Here is a 20078-nt window from a genome sequence, read left to right as displayed (position 1 = left end):
TATTTCAGGTAAAATCTTGGCACATAAATTCTGCAAAGTCAATTACTTTGTCACTCAGCATGATAAAAGAATCACAATTAAACAATAAGTCTAACTATATAATGTTTACTTTGAAATAGCTGTTAAGGGGTTAAATAAGAAAATGCCATCAGCCTAGAAATAAATAGAGCACAGAGATATGGTTAAAAGTAGAAAGAGGGGCACCTGAATGGCTCAGTCGGTTAGGTGTCTGACTCTTGATTTCGGCTCAGGTGATGATCTCACGGTCATGAGTTCGAGCCCCAAGTCAGCCTCCACACTGCGTGTGGAACCAGCTTAAGATTCTCTCTCCCTCTCCCTGCCCCTCCAACCTCCCTCAAAAAAAAAGGAGGGGGGAGTAGAAAGAAAACTGTCATCAAAGTGCATTGGCAACACTTTACCCACTTAGCAATCAAGACAAGGGTAAAAACAGGGAAAGTAGCATCATCAATACGTAAAGTGAGTTTCTCACATTTATTAAGAAGAGAATTGAAGACAATGTTGAATTTCTCATGAAAATTAAAGCAGTCGAATCACAAGGAATGGATCTGCAGAGAAAATAAATGAAGTTAGTGATCTGTGTTTTCCAATCTGGTGTGTGAAGTGGTTCCATACTCTGGTTTTATTTTGAAGGTCCACGATTACCAAAAGATTTGGAACATCTTTTCACGTACTTATGAGCCATGTCTGCTTCATCTTGGCAAAATTTCTGGTTATTTCTGTTGTTATCTTTCTACTGAAGCATTTGTATTTTTCTTACTGAGTCACAGGAATTATTTAAACATTTTGGACGAATCCTTTATTGGTTATATGTGTTGCAATTATCTTCTGTCAGCTTATGGTATGTATTTTCACTCTCTTAATGTTGTCTTTTGATGAACAGAAGTTCTAAACTTGAATGTAGTTGGTTCATTGTTTTTTATATTTTTCTGTTTTAAGAAACCTTTCCCTACCATAATTCAATAAAGATATTATCCAATATTGTCTTCCAAAGTTTAATTGTATTGCATTTCTATGAGGTATGTAATCCATCTTTTTTTTGTATGTATGGTATAAGGTACGGGGTGCAATTTCATTACTCCTTCCCATGGTTTATAGAAATGCATTTATCAACATAATAATATTGATGTACCTAGCAACTTGCTAAGTTTCTGAAATTAATTCTAATGATTAATCCATAGATTAAATTTGGTTGTTATGTGGACAATCATCTTCTCACCTGCAAAAAAAATGTTTCTTCCTTTTCATCTCTATTCTTTTTCTTTCTGTTTGCCTAGAATATTCAATACACTATTGAATATAAATAGTTACTGTGGCTATCCTTGCCATTTTCCTAATGCCAGAGTAAGCTTCCATTGTTTCATGAATAAAACTTGGAATATGATTTTATACATACTTTTTGTCAAATTTAGAAAGTTCTCTGTTATTCCTAGTTTCCTAAGAGTTTTATCATGAAGATAAATGATGTTTTCAACATTTATTTATTTTTGGGACAGAGAGAGACAAAGCGTGAACAGGGGAGGGGCAGAGAGAGAGGGAGACACAGAATCGAAAACAGGCTCCAGGCTCCGAGACATCAGCCCAGAGCCCGACACGGGGCTCGAACTCACGGACCGCGAGATCGTGACCTGGCTGAAATCGGACGCTTAACCGACTGCGCCACCCAGGCGCCCCAAATGATGTTTTATAAAATGTATTCTCTGCATTTGTGAAGATAATAATATGAACTTCCTCCTTTCATTTGTTAAAATGGTCATTTAAACTGTGTATTTCTGGAGTTAAACCTGATTTTGTGGAACACATTATCCTTTTTTAGCTGGATTTGATTTGCTAATTCTTTGTTTAGGGGTTTTGTACTTCATGCATGATACTAACTTGTAAATTTTCTTTCTCACACTGTCCTTTTAAGTTTTTCTTTTCTTGCACTTAATTTGCTCTTTTTCTAGTTTCTTAGTGAAAACTTAGGCCATTGATTTCAGAGTTCTTTTCAAATACAAATATTCAGCGGCTCCTGGGTGGCTCAGTTGCTTAAGCATCCAACTATTGGTTTTGGCTCTGTTCGTGATCTCTCAGTTCATGAGCTTGAGCCCCACACTGGGCTCCATGCTGCTTGGAATTCTCTCTCTCTCCTGATCTCTGTGCCCCTCCCTCACTCATTTTCTCTCTTTCTCTCTCTCTCTCCCCCCCCTCAAAATAAATAAATAAGCTTTAAAAAAAACCCACAAATATGGGGCACCTGGGTGGCTCAGTCGGTTCAGCATCTGACTTCAGCTCAGGTCATGATCTTGCAGTTTCTGAGTTTCAGCCCCACATGGGGCTCTGTGCTGACAGCTCAGAGCCTGGAGCCTGCTTCGGATTCTGTGTCTCCCTTTCTCACTCCCTTCCCCCACTTGTGCTCTGTCTCTCTCTATCAAAAATAAATAAAAGTAAAAAAAAAATTTAAATAAAACCCCAAAATGTAACATTCAACACTGTCAATTAGGTCAGGATAGTCAGCAGTGTTGTTCATAATCGGGAGGTCTTTACTGATTTTTTTTCTAGCACTTTCATCAATTTCTGTGTAAAATCCCCAACCATAATTGTGTTAAACTCTTCAACTTTATTTACGGAATTGTCAATTTTGTCAACTTTTATTTATGAATTACACATTATGCTAGACTGCTTGTTATATCCCCAGGTCCCTGTGGTTCTATTCTTTTAATTTTTTTGATCTTCCCCTCTCTTCAGACTGAATAATTTCCACTGATGTATCTTCAAGTTCTCTGACTCTTTCCTCTGTCATCTCCATTCTGCTATGAAGTCAACCCAGTGACATGTTTATTCCACGTAATGAATTCTTCACTCTAGAATTTCCATCTTATTTGTGTTTATAGCTTCTATTTCTCTGCAGTGATTTCCTCCTACCCTTTCAGTCCAATCATATTGTGCTTTACCTGACTGAGCATAGTTATAATCGCTGCTTCAAGGCCTTTGGCATTTCCAACATGTGGGGATCTGGGATTTGCTGTCATTGATTACTTTTTTTTCTCTTATATGCCCTTAATTCCCTGAATGTCAAGAGAATCTGGGTGATATCTTAGATATTGTAAATGCTATGCTGTGGATTCTGGACTCTGGTTTCTTTCATAGTTCTCCAAAGAGGATTGAGATTCTGTTTTAGCAGGATACAAATTGGTTAAACTTATACCACAAGCTCTTTCTTGCCTGTAACCAGTGGAAGCTCAAATCCCAGTTCAGATATTTTATTTTAGGAGCACTGCGATAGTCCGCCCTATGGATGTGTTGTTCAGAGGTCAGCCTTGGGCAGAGTTTACACACAGGAATTTTGGGTTCCACTTCTTAGGCTCTCTCTTTTCTGGGGTTTCCGTCTCAGTCTCTGGAAGCCCTTGTTATGTCAGGTTCTGTCCCTCGGCTGCTCAGGACAGAGGATGGCTGATTTACTTATCAGAGTTTTAGCTGCTCACATCTTGCTTCATCTACAGTCTACCTCTGGGGTCAAGCTGTAAAACAGAACAGGATTCACCTCACGCTGGTCATGTCTCTCAAATTTTAATTTCCCCCCAGTTTTGCTGCCTTTTGTTCACTCTGCAGAGCTCTCAGGTAGTTTTTCTCTTTTGTTATCTGGTTGGAATTTCAGTCTGTTAGGAGCTTACTCCTCTGTGCTAGGAGAGAAACCTTTCCAAATCTTAAGTTATAAAGTCATATTTAAAGACAAGATGTTTGCTAAATAGACACTTAAAATTTGATGACAACTGGCAGAAGTAAAATCTGCCCCCTGGGGTGCCTGCCTGGCTCAGTCAGTGGGGCAAGCAACTCACAATTGCAGGGTTGTGAGTTTGAGCCCCATGTTGGGCATGGAGCCTGCTTAAAATTTAAAAAAAGAAAGAAAGAAAGAAAAGAAAAAGGCCCTGGAATGTTACTACATAATCATCGATAAGAGGGTAAAAGTGCTTTTTCCCACTGTTGTGGCAATGCCATGGCTGGCCAACCTACTCACGGTCTTTTTAGGGTTGTTCCTAGAGACAAGAAAGACTGTGAATAAGCTGGGGATGATTCTGTCATAAGCTTTTCAGATGTCCCTCACAGCATGGTTTATCATAAATCACTGACTTTCAGTATGGAGAACGAACCCCTCTGAGACATTGCAGAACCTCTGGCTTTTTCACGGTCATCATGGTCACTGACAGCTTTATACTGTTGTAGCAACAATTTCCCAGAGCAGACATCACTTTAATAGTGCTTTCTAGGTGGCAGAGGTCATTTACCTCAGAGACACTTCAAAAGCATTCATTGCTGTATTTTTGTTTTGAAGGATGGAAGGGCGAATTGCCTGAAGGCTGTACAAATCACTGTGGTTAATGTGTGGTGGGATAGCCAAGGCCCCTAGGAGTACTAATAGCATGTTAGAAGGCATCTAATGATAGACTGTATAGGATGTTGGACATACATTTAAATACCAAGCTTGTCAGAAACATTATTTTTTCACTGTTCCTGTGTTCAGCAACAAAGTAATCTCAATAAAACTTGGCAAGTCTGAAAATGTTCCAAGATCCTGAAATTGTCCTGTACTTCTTATAATGATAGTTATGGGTAAGAGATAATGTTCATGACTGAGAGAAGGTTGTCCCCTAGATCCCAAATCCTGTGTGTGTGTGTGTGTGTGTGTGTGTGTTTAAATAAGTGGCTTCAGTTCATATTTAAGTATTTTAAAGCAGTGTTTTTCAAAGTGTGGCCCAAAGACATCCTGCATTAAAATCTGTAGTGTTTATTTTTTTTCTAATTTTTTAAATGTTGTGTGTGTGTGTGTGTGTGTGTGTGTGTGTGTGGTGTTGCTAAACATGTAAATTTCTAACCTCACCTCAGCCCTAGACAATCAAAATCACAAGAGGGAGGGTGGGAGAGATGAGGCCCTACAAACTGCATTTTTGTCAAGCTCCCCCAGGAGAGTTTCAGGCAGATGCAAGAGAAGAACTATAGTAGATCCTCAGAAGGATATTCTTTCGCATAAAGATGACAGTAAAGTGATTTAATAAATTCCACGGGTTTTTCTTTTTATTTGATACATTTTGTATATATCTCCTAAATACAAAACACCATGCTAGGTACTGCTGGGATATAAAGATGAGTAAAGCATAAAAGTTCTTCAAGGTGATTCTTTTCTGCTAAAGACTGGAGTGCCCAGAATAGTTTGATTAGAAAAAAAAGCACCGAAGCTTCTAATTGGAGTTACGATTTGGATTGAATGTGTCTCAGATTTTAATTTTAATGCATTTCTCAATGTATCTGAGTGTTAAAAAAAAAAGTCACTCCATCACAGAGACAGCTATAAAGTCTGAGACCCACCAAAAGAGTTCCAAAAGGAATTTTTAAATGAATTTCCTCAGTGTCTCAGTCAGGTCCTTAGAAGCAGAGCCTGAGACAGGGATTCATGTGCAATTGGTTTATTGAGAAAGCACTTTCCCCAGACACTGTAAGAGAGGGAAGGTAGCAAGAGAGGGCAGGGGAAGGAGCCAGACAAGGGTGTAGTTTCAGGAGAGGTGTAGCCTTAGCCTGGCCAGACCCTTCTGGGAGCACTTGAGCATGAAGCAAGAGTCAAGCACCTGCCCCAGAGGCTTTCCTGCACAGCTGCACAGTGACTGGCCAGGAGTCAGCAGCAGCAGCCTCCCGGCTCTCCTAACCATCCCCTGCCAGCCAAGTGCCATTCTCCTCTTAGGGGTGCAGCTGTGAGTCAGTAGCACCCAACATTCATGGTAGCTGGGCATGGGTACACTACCCGGTAAGGGGATCAGAGAAGACACCAAAGGCATCTGCCACGCTCAATGCTTGAGGTGATTCTTCCTTTATGCTGCACTGACTCTACTCTTGAGACTCTGCAGTTAGACTGCTTGGATGCAGACCTCAGCTTCATCCCTTAGTTGCTGCCTTACATGAGGATCTTTGTGCCTTAGTATTCTCATCTTTAAAATAGAATTTATAGGGGCGCTGGGTGGTTTAGTCAGTTAAGTGTCCAACTTCGGCTCAGGTCATGATCTCACAGTTTGTGTTTTCAAGCCCCACATCGGGCTCTAGCTGACAGCTCAGAGCCTGAAGCCTGCTTCAGATTCTGTGTCTCCCTCTCTCTCTCTGCCCCTCCCCTGCTTTTACTCTCTCTCTCTCTCTCTCTCTCTCCCTCTCTCCCTCCCTCAAAAATATATAAATAAACATTTAAAAAATAAAATAGAATTTATAAAGCTAACTACTAGACTGTTGAGAAGATAATGAGATAATCCAAACGAAGTGTTTTACACAGTGCCTAGTACATACAGGAAGCACTCAACAAATTTTAGCAAATACTAGTTCTTATTTTCATTCCCTTACTACAGTCCTCATTAAGAAACTTTTTTATATTTAGGGGCACCTGGGTGGCTCAGTCAGTTGAGCATCTGACTTCGGCTCAGGTCATGATCTCACAGTTCATGGGTTGGAGCCCTGCGTCGGGCTCTGTTTTGACAGCTCAGAGCCCAGAGCCTGCTTCAGATCCTGTATCTCCCTCTTTCTCTGCCCCTCCACCCTTTGCAATCTCTCTCTCCAAAATAAATAAATATAAAAAAATAAATAAACATTTAAAATTTTTAAATTTTTTTATATTAAAAAAAATTTTAATGCTTATTTTATATTTGAGAGAGACAGAGAGAGAGAGACAGTGCACGAGCAGGGGTGGGGCAGAGAGAGATGGAGACAGAATCTCAAGCAGGCTCCAGGCTCTGAGCTGTCAGCACAGAGCCTGACATGAGACTCGAACGCAGAAACTGTGAGATCATGACCTTAGTCATGACCTGAGCCAAAGTCAGATGCTTAACTGGCTGAGCCACCCAGGTGCCCCTGGTCCTCATTAAGACCTTGATTATCACGTGTCTAGGATTTTCCATCAGCTTCCTGCCTGGTTTCTCTGACTCAGACACCACCTCCCTTTCCACTAAAACACAACCAAATAGACACATATGCCTTTTCCAAACTGCCCTACATACATAAGCACATACGTGGAAGTTCTCCTCCTAAAGAGTTCCTTTCATCATATTCTCTATTTGAAACTCCCTTACCTCCACAAAAAAATCCCAATTTTAGCCTGCAATTCAGGTTGTTTTGTAGCTTGGTTATTCATTGCCTTTCCAGTTTTATTTGTTGCTATTTGTTTACACCAGCAGTTCTCAAAATTTTGGTCTCATGACCCTTTTACATTTTTAAATGTAGCTGATACCTATTGAAAGTTACCATATTTGAAATTGAAGCTGAGAAATGTTGAAAAGATTTATTGACTTGTTTAAAAATAATAATAAGCAGGAGCACCTGGGTGGCTCATTCAGTTAAGCATCTAACTTTTGATTTCAGATCAGGTCATGATCTCATAGTTTAGGACTTCAAGCCCCACATCCAGCTGTGCACTGACATCATGGAGCCTGCTTGGGATTCTCCCTCTCCCTCTTTCTCTGCCCCCCCCCCACTTGCTCACTCTGAAAATAAGCTTAAAAAATAAACTTAAAAAATTATTTAAAAAATAACAATATGCACATTACATGATATTATAAATATCTTTTTATCAAAACCAAATGTATTTTCCAAATTAAATCAATTTAGTGAAAAGAATAGCACTTTTATTTTTGCAAGTTTCTTGACTAGTTGTCTTAATAGAAGACAGCTGATTCTGATATGTTTTGCACTCAATGTTGTTTTAGTTCAAGTATATGAAGAAAATATGGTCTTATGCAGATACACAGTTGGAAAGGGAAAAAGTATTTTAAAAGCTTTATAGATAACCATAGATATTCTCTTCTGATACCAATATTCAACAAGTGGTAAACTTTCTCAAAGATTAGCTACAACGAGTAATCTGAGACCAAATCGATGGTCTTTGTACTCTGCTATATTACAATCCATTGCACTCTGAGAGGATCTTTTACTAGGTGCATGATTTTGATCTCTCAGACTCCCTAAAGGGTCTCAGGCACCCCAGGGTTCCTTAGACTGCACTCCAAGAACCAAGTTCTATATAAATCCTCTGCATTCTGTATCTCTTGTTTTTAAAGTGTACCCAGTCGTGTTTTCATGGCTGTGTCTCACCTAGACAGCCAGAGGCTGGCTTGTCCACTAACCCCCAATGTGGTTCATCTCAGACTGGTTACTAAAGGTCAGGGTCCTGCTCTGGCTCCTTTCAAGAGCAGTACTGGAAAAAGCAATAGGGAGAGTCGCTTTGCAGTTAAGGGACAGCCATGTAGATGAACTGCAGGGCTGGGTGAGAGGTCATCAGAAATCCTTTTCTGTGCCTGTTAAACTGGTCACTCTTTGTGTAAGAAAAGCCAATCTGGAATTGCAGAATGTTGTGTTAATTCTGCGCTTTGCTATAGTTGAATAAAATAAAAACACTGTGTGGGTGGGAAAAATCATAATAAAATAAAATGGGGACACCAGGGTGGCTCAGTCGGTTAAGCATCCGACTCTTAACTTCGGCTCAGGTCATCATCTCATAGTTCGTGAATTCTAGCCTGGCATTGGGCTGTGTGCTGACAGTGCAGAGCCTGCTTGGGATTCTCTCTCTCTCTCTCTCTCTCTCTCCCTCCCTCTCTCTGCTCCTCCCATGCCTCTCTCTCTCTCTCCCCCCAAATAAATAACATTCAAAATAAAATAAAATAAAATGTACCCAGGATTTTGTTTTTATTCAGTAAAGCCAACTGATCAGCAGACGACTGCCACTGAAAAGATGGTGGGTTACTTACAGTTCCCAGGGAGAGGAGGCACAACATGCTACCCAGGGCCACAGGAAGCACCGTGGTCAGTGTGGAGGCACAACAAGCCAGGGGAAAGCGTGGCCAAAAGACTTGATTGCAGTTTTCATGGGACAGAACAGATGAGGCAGAGTGAGCAGCTGAATAGGTTTAGGATCAGATAGTTTGAATAACTTCTGTGGGCTCGGGGCTACAGGTGTGGTCTCTCTGGTTGTCTGCTACCTGGCCCTTGGGTGGTTTCGGGCAGGAAAATTGTGTCCTGAAGTGCAGGAGCCTGATAAAAGGAGGCAGATGGTGGGTAGGGGCACGGGATTGGTTGGTTTACATATCAAAAGTGTGCTTGTCCTCTGAAGGCCAGTGGTTTGCTATCCGTAGGAATTAGCTACCTACCCCTTAGAGGGGAAGTCTGTCCTCAGGACAACAAGGCACCAGGATGTCAAAGCATCAAGAAACAAAAAATAAGTATACCTGAAACTAATATAACATCATGGATCAACTATACTTCAATTAAAAATTAAAAATTAAAATTAAAAACATGATTTATATGCCCTTCAGTTTGGTTTACTTACTTTCTCATAGTATACCAGATATATTCTGGCCCCATCCCTTTTCTCAGTCCTCTTAACCCCTAAATTTGTTGTACCTATTTATAGTCTTCTCATCCATCAAGACCGAGCTCAAAGCTCCCCTCTACTTTGAAGATTTCCCTGACAAATAATTTGGTATTTCACAATTGTACATTCCTCTGCAACACCACTTGAATTATTGTCCTATGTTGTTATTTAACTTTCCTTGGGTATAAGCTAAATTTCTCCAATTAGATTGTTAATTTCTTGAGATCGGCAACCTCATTTTATCCTGTTCAGATCTTCCAGACTGTCTACCTTTACTCTGTGTGTGTAAACCTGCAGCCACTACCCAGGAATGAGCCTCTAGCATCATCGCTCTGTCTTGGCTCATACTGTCTTGCCACTGTCTCCTCATTTCCTCTGCTCCTAACCTCTTGCCAGATCTCCTCTCCATGGTTCTTCCCTTTGAGCTGGATGGATGCCTCCTACTGGTCCTTTGCCTTTACTTCTCAGGGAGTCTGAACTTGTTTCTCAGAGTGCATTTACTTCTGGTCTTTCTGGCCCTTGTCCATCTTCTGGAATCTTCCCTCAACTTTTTCATGAGTTGTAGGAAGTGTGAAACAGACATACAGCTTGGATTATCATAGACTTTACATAGATGTGTGTGGAAATATAGCTTTATAACCTTTTAAGTCACACTGTTTTCAGTAATTTGAGATTTTATACACAATTTGTGTCATCAAAAACAATCAACACTTTAACAAGCCTCTTCTGTGTTCCCCTATCCTATGTCTTAAGAACTATAAGATAATTCATGAAAAATAGGTAAATACTTTGTTTTCACTGTCTTGTCTGACATATAAATCTTTGCCTAAAGGAGTTGGAAAGCCATCTCAACCTTCTTTGATTTGGTTAAATGAGTCCTATTTGAAAGATTTTTCTGAAACAAAACCTCATTAATGTCATTTAACTAAAAACAATATTATGGTGGGGTATTTAGAACTATATTTTTCTTTCTTAGCTCTGAGTCAATATCAGAGTTTGTACTAGTTGGATTAGATGAAGTCAATAAACAACAACAAAATTTTTTTCTTTCTTTTTTTTTTTAAGTGAATCCTTCATGCACCATAGGGCTTGAGCTCACAACCCTGAAATCAAGAGTTGCATGCTCTACCAATTGAGCCAGCCAGGCACCCCTAAACAACAACAAAAAAATGTTTTAAAGGTATTTGGGAACTAGCTAAAGAAAGAGATGTGCTTCTAATATGCCTTTGTTTAAACCTTCAGATCCCTTTATGAAGACAAAGATAATGAACATTTTATTTTCTTTTTTTAATTTTTTTATGTTTATTTATTTTGGAGAGAGAGGGATGGAATGTGAGCAGGGGAGGGGCAGAGAGAGAGGGAGACACAGAATCCGAAGCAGGCTCCAGGCTCTGAGCTGTCAGCACAGAGCCCCATGTGAGGCTTGAACCCACTAACTGTGAAATCATGACCTGAGCCAAAGTCGGACACTTAACCGACTGAGCCACCAGGTGCCCCAATTAAATTTTCTTTTTTTAAATAGGCTTCATACCCAAGCACACCCAAGCGTGGAGCTTGAACTCATCCTGGAGATTAAGACCTGAGCTGAGATCAAAAGTTGGACACTTAACTGACTGAACTACCCAGGTGCCCCAAACGTTTTATTTTCTTTATTTCTTTTTTTTTTTAATGTTTATTTATTTTTGAGAGAGAGAGAGAGACAGAGACAGAGTGCAAGTGGGGGAGGGGCAGAGAGAGAGAGAGGGAGACACAGAATCTGAAGCAGGCTCCAGGCTCTGAGCTGTCAGCACAGAGCCTGATGTGGGACTCTAACCCACAGACTGGGAGATCATGGCCTCAGCCAAAGTCAGACGCTTAACCAACAGAGCTACCCAGGCACTCCACATTTTATTTTCTAATGAGGGCAAGAAACATGTGTTGGGTATTCAAGTGGTAAAGTCATTCATTTGTTACACTTAGGTTTTCATTTTGCCGTTTCTCTGATAACTGATTTGCCTGGATTCTGCTAGTGTGCGAATTAATGTGGAACACAAAGGCGACGTCATTTTAAGTGGAATATGGAAGATGTTAATCTTAGTGGTGAAAGGTTAAATAGTAATTTGGTAGTAGATTAAGACTCCCATACAGGGTATTTAGAAGAATATGGCATTTGATTTCATGATCTTTGTTTTCAGCATCTAAGATTTGATTCTTAGACACAGAGATGTTTTGTGGAAGAATATTGTTCTCTATTTTCTCATTATGGATGACCTCATGATGGATTATGCAACTCATTATGGATATATCATCTACAAATTGATCTTTTTTGAAAGTTTATTTATTTATTTTGAGAGAGAGAGAGAGAGAGAGAGAGAGAGAGAGAGAGAGAGAGAGAGAAAGAACACACAAGTGGGGGGGGGGGGAGGGGGCAGAGAGAGTAGAAAGAGAGAATCCCAAGCAGGCTCTGAACTGTCAGCATGGAGCCTGATACAGGGCTTGAACTCACAAACTGCGAGATTATGACTTGAGCAGAAACCAAGAGTTGGACGCTTAACCGAATGAGCACCCAGTCATCCCTACAAATTGATCTTAACCTTCTTTGGAATCACTTAACTTTGAGGACTTTCCCAGCCTGAATTTTAAAATGTGTCTTAAATTTATCATCCTTTGTATAACTTTCATTTTAATTAAGTTATGCTCATTGTCTTAAATGTATCTCCTACAAACTACAAAGAAATCTTCCCCACTTTTAATACACTAATATTTCATTAAGAGATATATTATTAATTTACCAATTCCTGTCATAGTTTTATATGCTGTTTTTTAAATGATTATAATACTTAGTATTTACTGAACTTTTATAATCAGATGAAAAATAATGCATGACTGTGTGTTTTGAAAAATAGGGTTATGCATCTATGAGATACAGTTTTTAAACTCTGATCATATTCCTTCTTAACATCTATGTTTCTTAAGTTATAGCTTTAATAATTGGGCTGGTTTTCAGATAATAAGATCCAATATAGCTTATCAGTCTGATGATGTCTTTCTAGATTTATTTTGAGAGTTTCTCCATTTTTCTTGAGGTACAATATACTGCAACCATAAAACTATTTTCACAGCTTTTAGAGTATGGTTTTATAGAAAAGTAAGTAAATGTTTTCTGCATTATTTATAAATGTCTTTTCTAATCAGCAAAACTAAAAGGCAACTGACAGAATGGGAGAAGATATTTACAAATGACATATCAGATAAAGGGTTAGTATCCAAAATCTATAAAGAACTTATCAAACTCAATGCCAAAAAAACAAATAATCCAGTGAAGAAATGGGCAAAAGACATGAAGAAACACTTCTCCAAAGAAGACATCCAGATGGCCAACTGACACATGAAAAAATGCTCAACATCACTCATCATCAGGCAAATACAAATCAAAACCACAATGAGATACCACCTTACACCTGTCAGAATGGCTAACACTTACAACTCGGGCAACAACAGATGTTGGAGAGGATGCGGAGAAAGAGGATCTCTTTTGCATTGTTGGTTGGGAATGCAAGCTGGTGCAGCCACTCTGGAAAACAATATGGAGGTTCTTCAAAAAACTAAAAATAGAACTACCCTACAACCCAGCAATTGCACTACTAGGCATTTATCCACGGGATACAGGTGTGCTGTCTCGAAGGGACACATGCACCTCCAAGTTTATAGCAGCACTATCAACAATAGCCAAAGTATGGAAAGAGCCCAAATGTCCATCGATGGATGAATGGATAAAGAAGATGTGGTATATATATATATATATACAATGGAGTATTACTCAGCAATCAAAAAGAATGAAATCTTGTCATTTGCTACTACGTGGATGGAACTGGAGGGTATTATGCTAAGTGAAATTAGTCAGAGAAAGATAAAAATCATACGACTTCACTCATATGAGGACTTTAAGAGACAAAAAAGATGAACATAAGGGAAGGGAAACAGGAATAATATAAAAACAGGGAGGGGGACAAAACAGAAGAGACTCATAAATATGGAGAACAAACTGAGGGTTACTAGAGGGGTTGTGGGAGGGGGTATGGGCTAAATGGGTAAGGGGCACTAAGGAATCTACTCCTGGAATCACTGTTGCACTATATGCTAACTAATTTGGATGTAAATTTTAAAAAATAAAAAATAAGATAAAAAAATAATGTCTTTTCTATTTAAAAATATTAAATATTTAAAAAATCTTAGATACCTTAAAGTGTGGAGGGTGATCCACCACTACATTTGCTTGTCATGGAGTTCAACAATGTCACTTAACATTTATGGCACTTCCACTTTGGTATGCTACCATGTCTAAAGTAATTTATTATTAAACTTATTTTTTTTTAATTTTTAACGTTTTTATTTATTTTTGAGACAGAGAAAGGGCAAGGGAGGGGCAGAGACAGCGGGAGACACAGAATCAGAAACAGGCTCCAGGCTCTGAACTGTCAGCACAGAGCCCGACACGGGGCTTGAGCCCACGAACTGTGAGATCATGATCTGAGATGAAGTCAGAAGCTCAACCCACTGAGCCACCCAGGCGCCCCTATTAAACTTATTGAATAAGGCAATTTAACATAGTATAATAATAAATAGAGATGGTAAAATGTTTCCTCCACAAGAAAACCTTCCAATTCTTGCCTTGATCTTTTCTTACAGTGATTTCCCTGATATCTCTAGGAGAGAGACCTACAGTAAGCTTGTTTGGGCCCTCCTATATTGACACTATGATACTTATAACTTCTTCCCTTATACTTTTTTAATTAGTTGGGCCCATAATCTTTACAGATTTTCTATTTCTAGTCTAATTATTTCCACTCCTGAAGTTGTTAATATTCTCCATTGTTTAAAATTTGCTAGCTCAGGGCTCCTGAGTGGCTCAGTCAGTTAAGCGTCCAACTCTTGACTTTGGCTTAGGTCATGATCACACAATACATGAGATCAAGCAAGGAAACTGCTTGGGATTCTCTCTCTCTGCCCTTCCCACCATATGCTCTCTCTCTCAAAATAAATAAATTAATTAAAAAAAATTTTGCTAGTTCATTCTCATCTTCATACATTTGCCCTGAATTTCCCTCCCAGATGGTGTGGGGCCTTGGTGACCCAAGACTGGGTTAATGTGTGACGGTCACAGAATTTGATGTCTAAGAAGATCTGAAACACAGACCTGACAGCAAATCTGGGACAAGCCTGGCAGAGAGTTGAACTGGTATGAATGTTGAATGTGTTTGCCAAAATGGTAATTAGAAGGGGAACAGCAGAGTAGAGGGAATGTGACACAGGCTGCGAATCAGATGTACTGAGTGGAATAAGCCAGTTCATAAGAGAAAGCAGGAGGGAGATAACTAGCAAGACTTTTTTTTTTTTTCTTTCTATGTAAGGCTTGAAGATGGATGGGAGCTTCTAATAGGGTACTTGAGGCCCTGCCCATGGACGGAATCAAAGCAACTCAGGACATGGAGAATGCTCAGGTGCATTTGTTCAACTAACAGTTGTTTACATGTCCACGCAGTGCAGGTGATCCAAAACTGTAAGTCACGTTTTTGGTACATTAGAGAGGTATTATTTGATATTATATATACTTTTTTTTTTGGTGCAAAGAAAACTTAAAGCTTTTTTAGGACATCTTGTCTCTACACTTAACTTGAGACCCATAAAATGTCTTATTAAAAATGTGAATATACTTGTAGAAAATAAGGTGAATTCTTGCAACAAATGCAGTTTCTTGTTCCTTATGTAAATCTTTGGAATGTTTCTTCAACTGACAATTGCCCTTGATGAAAAAGAATAGATAAACTTCAACTAAAGTGAGAACATGACAAGATATTTGGGGAAAATCCACTTAAGATGCATGTATGCTGAGTTAGAAGGAGTGTATTAATTATGCCCCAAAAGAGGATCTTAGCATTTTGAAGTTGGTTTCTTAAAGCTATTAGTTCACATTTAGTGTTTTAGAAATTACTGGAAGCAAAAATAGGAATATAATTCTACCTGTTATAAAACCATGTTATGTCTCTACTTAGAATGTTTCACTTCAAATAAGGCTACAGTGATCATGGAAAGGATAAAAAAAAAGGAACCCAAACTGGACAGAGATAAAGACAGACTTAAAAAAAATAATTCTTATGTATTTTAGAGAAAGAAAGACTTAAAAAAATAGGATCTTAGGAAGATATAACTGAGTACAAATATTGAATAAATTCTGAATACTAGAATTAGGCTGTATCTTTTAAAGTAAAAAGTGGTAAATTTTAGGATAATTGTCTATCCCATAGACTCTGTAAATGTGGCTATCTATTGCCTTAAAGTGACATTTTAAATCTCAATTGTGTGTTGATATTTTACCTGTCTTTAGCGCCCTGCCAGGTGTTTGTTCTTCTGACTGTACCTCTACAGAGATTCATGGAGTTCAATCATCATAGCCTAATAAACATCATTAAATGACGAATACAAAATGAAACCAAGTATAAACAAATAATTTCTTTACATTAAAACTAAAAAAAAGACAGTTCATTACATTCGCATGATGAAGATTAAGTGAATATTATTTTTAAAAATAGGAAACTAGTTTATTGACATTCACTGGCAAAATGAATTAGTCAGTAAATACTTATTAAACTCTATGTAAAATATATAAAAATTTGATGTGTTATAATGAGGTATTATTCATACGACCTTAAGGTAAATAGAAAGGGCTGTGTATGTATGTATGTATATATTTATTATTGCTATTTTTTAAAGTAATCTCTACACCCATGGGGCTTAAACTCACAACCCTGAGATCAAGAGTTTCATGCTCCACTGACTGAGCTAGCCAGGCTCACCGAAAGGGCAATGTTTTTAATTTTGGCCAATTTAGGTCCCTGAAACTTGTTTCAAAGTTTGCATCTGTGTATTGTAGTTAAGGCCATCCTGGTTGATTCCAGGAGTGAGGCAATGTCGCCACCTACTGTGCAGACCATGGTAATGATGATGATAAAGGGAAAAATGAATAATTTTCCAGTTTTAAATAAATTATGAGGTAAATATTAAGCTAATTTTGGGTGTGATTACATTATATCACTCCTCAATTGTATCATCAGTGTACTGGATTACTGAGAACCAAACAATTGATCCTAGTTTTGTCAAGCTAGGCCTTTGTAGCCGTGTGCTTTTAAGGTAAACCTCCTATTTTTTTTTTTTTTTTTTTACTTTGAGTGTAATTGACATACAACGTTACATTAGTTTCAGGTATTCAACTTAGTGATTTGACAGGTTTATACATTACGCTATGTTCATGTGTAGCTACCATCTGACCTGTTACATCACTATTATAATACCATTGACTCCGTCCCTCTTATTCTCATGACTTCTCCTACCATTATTTTACTACTATCAATCTCTCTCTTTATGTCTGTTAATATTTGCTTTATGTATTTAGGCGTTCCAGTGTCAGGTGCATAGATATTTGCAATTGTTATATTCTCTTGTTGGATTGACCCCCTTATCATTATGTAAGGACTTTGTCTCTTGTTAGTTTTTGTTTTAAAGTCTGTTTTGTCTGATACACGTATTGCTATCCCAGCTTTTTTTTTTCTTCCATTTGCCTGGTGAGTGTTTTCCATCCTTTTACTTTCAGTCTGTCTGCACCCTTAGGTCTGAGGGGAGTCTCTGCAGGCAGCATTTGATAGGTCTTGCTTTTTTATCCATTCCCCACCCTATGTCTTTTGATTGGAGTATTTAGGCATACTGATAGCTATGTATTTATTGCCATTTTAAATTTATTTTCTAGTTACTTGTGTAGTTCCTTGTTCGATTCTTCTTGCTCTCTTTGTGACTGATGAGTTTCTATAGTGTTACATTTGGCTTTCTTTCTCTTTATTTTTTGTATATCTACCAAAGGTTTGGGTTTGTGGTTACTGTGAAGTTGATATATAACATCCAAAGTAAATAGCAGTCTATATAGATACGACGGTCATTTAAGTTCAAACACGTGCCAAACACAAACACACAGAAAAAGGTGGGGGGGGGTAACCTTCTTTTTCTTTACCCTCTTCCCTTCCCTTTTAACTCCCTTCTCTACATTTTACATATATGTTGTCATATTTTACATCTTTTTATTCATAACTTCCTCATGTTTAATTAGAACCATTTCTTTTCCATTTAAAGAATTTCCTTTAACATTTCTTGGAAGGCTGGTGTAGTGGTGATAAACTCCTTTAACTTTTGCTTGTCTAGGAACCTCTTTACCTCACTTTCCAATCTGAATAAACTTTCCTGGTAAAGTATTCTTGGTTGCAGGTTTTTTTCCTTTCAGCACTTTGAATATACCATGCCATTCCATTCTGGCCTGCCAAGTTTCTGCCAAAAACTCAGCTGACAGCCTTTTAAGTTTTTCCTTGTAGGTAACTTTTGTTTCTCTCTTGCTGTCTTTAAGATTTTTCTCTTAATTTTTAAACTTTGACATTTTAATTATTATGTGCTGTGATGTGGAACTCCTTGGCTTCATCTTATTCTCTGTGCTTCTTGGACTTGGATGTCTATTTCCTTCCCTAGCTTAGGTAAGTTTTCAGTTATTATTTCTTCAAACATGCTTTCTACACCTTTCTCTCTTTCTTCTTCTTCTGGGACCTCTATAAGTGTGAATCTGTGTTTCCTTGATGTTGTTTAAGAGATCTCTTAATCTAAGTTTATTTTTTAATTAATTAATTTATTTTGAGAGAGAGAAAAAAATGAGAAGGGGAGGAACAGAGAGAGAGAGAGAGAGAGAGAGAGAGAGAGAGAGAATCCCAAGCATGCTCCCTGCTGTCAGCATGTAGCCTGATGCAGGGCTCGAATCCATGAACTGTGAGATCATGACCTGAGCCGAGATCAAGAGTCGAATGCTTTAACCAACTGAGACACCCAGGTGACCCAATCTATCCTTATTTAAAAAAATTTTTTTTAATTATTTTATATTTAAAATTATTTTAATTATTTAACACTATTCAACTTGTGTGCTTTCCACTGCCCTATCTTCTAGATCATTGATATGTTCTTGTGTATCCTGTAATCTACTGTTGATTCCCTCTAGTGTGCTTTTTATTTCAGTTATTGTATTATTCAGCTCTGATTAGTTCTTATTTTTTTAAATTCAAAAAAAAATTTTAATGTTTATTTATTTTTGAGAGAGAGAGAGACAGAGCATGAGGAGGAGAAGGGCAGAGAGAGAGGGAGATACAGAATCTGAAGCAAGCTCCGGCCTCTGAGCTGTCAGCACAAAGCCTGACTCAGGACTGGAACTCTGAGATCATGACTGAGCAGAAGTCCTACGCTCAACCAACTGAGCCACCCAGACACCCCAACTGAGGTTTTTTTCTTGTTCTTTCTTTTGTAGCATATTCTTCTGTGTCCCCATTTTGCTTGACTTTCTCTATTTATTTCTATGGATTAGGCAGAATCGCTACTTGTCCAAAATTGAAGGAGTGATCTTGTGTATGGTGTCCCTATGTGTGCCTGGTGAGTTTTGCTAGCTGGCTGGAGCTGTGGCTGTGTATGCTAGTTACCTCTTTTGAACTGTGACTTTTTACAGAAAGAAGAAAATGAAGAAGAGAGAAAGAAGAAAGAAAAGTACGAAAATACGAAAAAAAGAGAAAGAAAACAAAATTAAAAAGAACAAAAATTAAAACAAGACAAATTAGAATTATAAAAGTAAAATATAGGGGCGCCTGGGTGGCTCAGTCGGTTGAGCGTCCGACTTCAGCTCAGGTCATGATCTCACAGTCTGTGAGTTCAAGCCCTGCGTCAGGCTCTGTGCTGACAGCTCAGAGCTTGCAGCCTGCTTCGGATTCTGTGTCTCCCTCTCTCTCTGACCTTCCCCCGTTCATGCTCTGTCTCTCTCTGTCTCAAAAATAAACATTTAAAAAAATTAAAAAAAACAAATAATAAAAGTAAAACATATTTAAAACTTTTTTTAATTAAAAAAAAAAACATTAAAAAACACAGTTTATTTTCTGTGCTCCAGCACCACAGAGGGTGGTGTGGGCTTATGGAGCCTGGGTGCTGAAGTTTCAAGGTCACTGTGAGCCAGACCCTGTCCCAGTCTGAGCTTTTAAGGTGAAGTGGGAGAGAGTATCCCTGCAGCTCCTCAGCCCTTTAAAACTGAGACTTCTATTTCTATATCCCAGTGCTTACCAGGGCTGGTGTGGGCTTGTGGACCCTGGGCTTGCTGAAGTTACAAGCTCCTTGTGATAACCAGACCTGGCAGTTATGGCATTCGGCCTGCCTGTCAGGGCATCAGACCTGCCCATTATGGTGTCCAGACCCTGCTCTAGCAGGTCTGGGCTTTTAAGGTGGGGTGGGAACATAAACTCTGTCATTCTCTAGTCCCTCTGACCTGGAGAGCTTTCCTGTAGTTCCTTCATTCTTGGTGAAGCTCTACTGTTGTCTTCTATATCCTAGTTGCCCTTTCAAACCACCGCTTTTTTTTCTGTGCACAAGCAGAGGGATCTGTTCCCATCCCCCAATACTATCCCTCCCCACTGCTGTTCACAGTTTAGAGCGTTGGAAGTTTCCTTTGTTACCTTGTTTGCATTTCTCTTGCTGTTCTCTTGTCATTCTATCATTGGTTGTTTAGTAACTATTCAGTCAGCCCTCAGTTCTTCCTCAGCAGGAATTATTCTATTAATTGGTTCTATTAATTTGGTATGTTCCATGGAGA

At 38.7% G+C, this 20078-nt stretch overlaps 1 long non-coding RNA gene across 1 annotated transcript; it reads right to left on the bottom strand.

Annotated features, from left to right (window-relative positions):
* Positions 1-8689: 8689 nt before the first annotated feature.
* Positions 8690-18147, bottom strand: LOC123379148. Its single transcript, XR_006583202.1, has 2 exons — positions 15746-18147; positions 8690-9051 (listed from the first exon to the last, which is right to left on the bottom strand). It is a non-coding gene; the product is annotated as an uncharacterized LOC123379148 (long non-coding RNA).
* Between the last annotated feature and the right edge of the window lie 1931 nt (positions 18148-20078).

Source organism: Felis catus, chromosome C1 (assembly GCF_018350175.1).
Source record: "Felis catus isolate Fca126 chromosome C1, F.catus_Fca126_mat1.0, whole genome shotgun sequence".
Classification (NCBI taxonomy): Eukaryota; Metazoa; Chordata; class Mammalia; order Carnivora; family Felidae; genus Felis; species Felis catus.
Note: the sequence above shows the minus strand (reverse complement) of the source record. Positions and strands in the feature narration are given on the sequence as shown.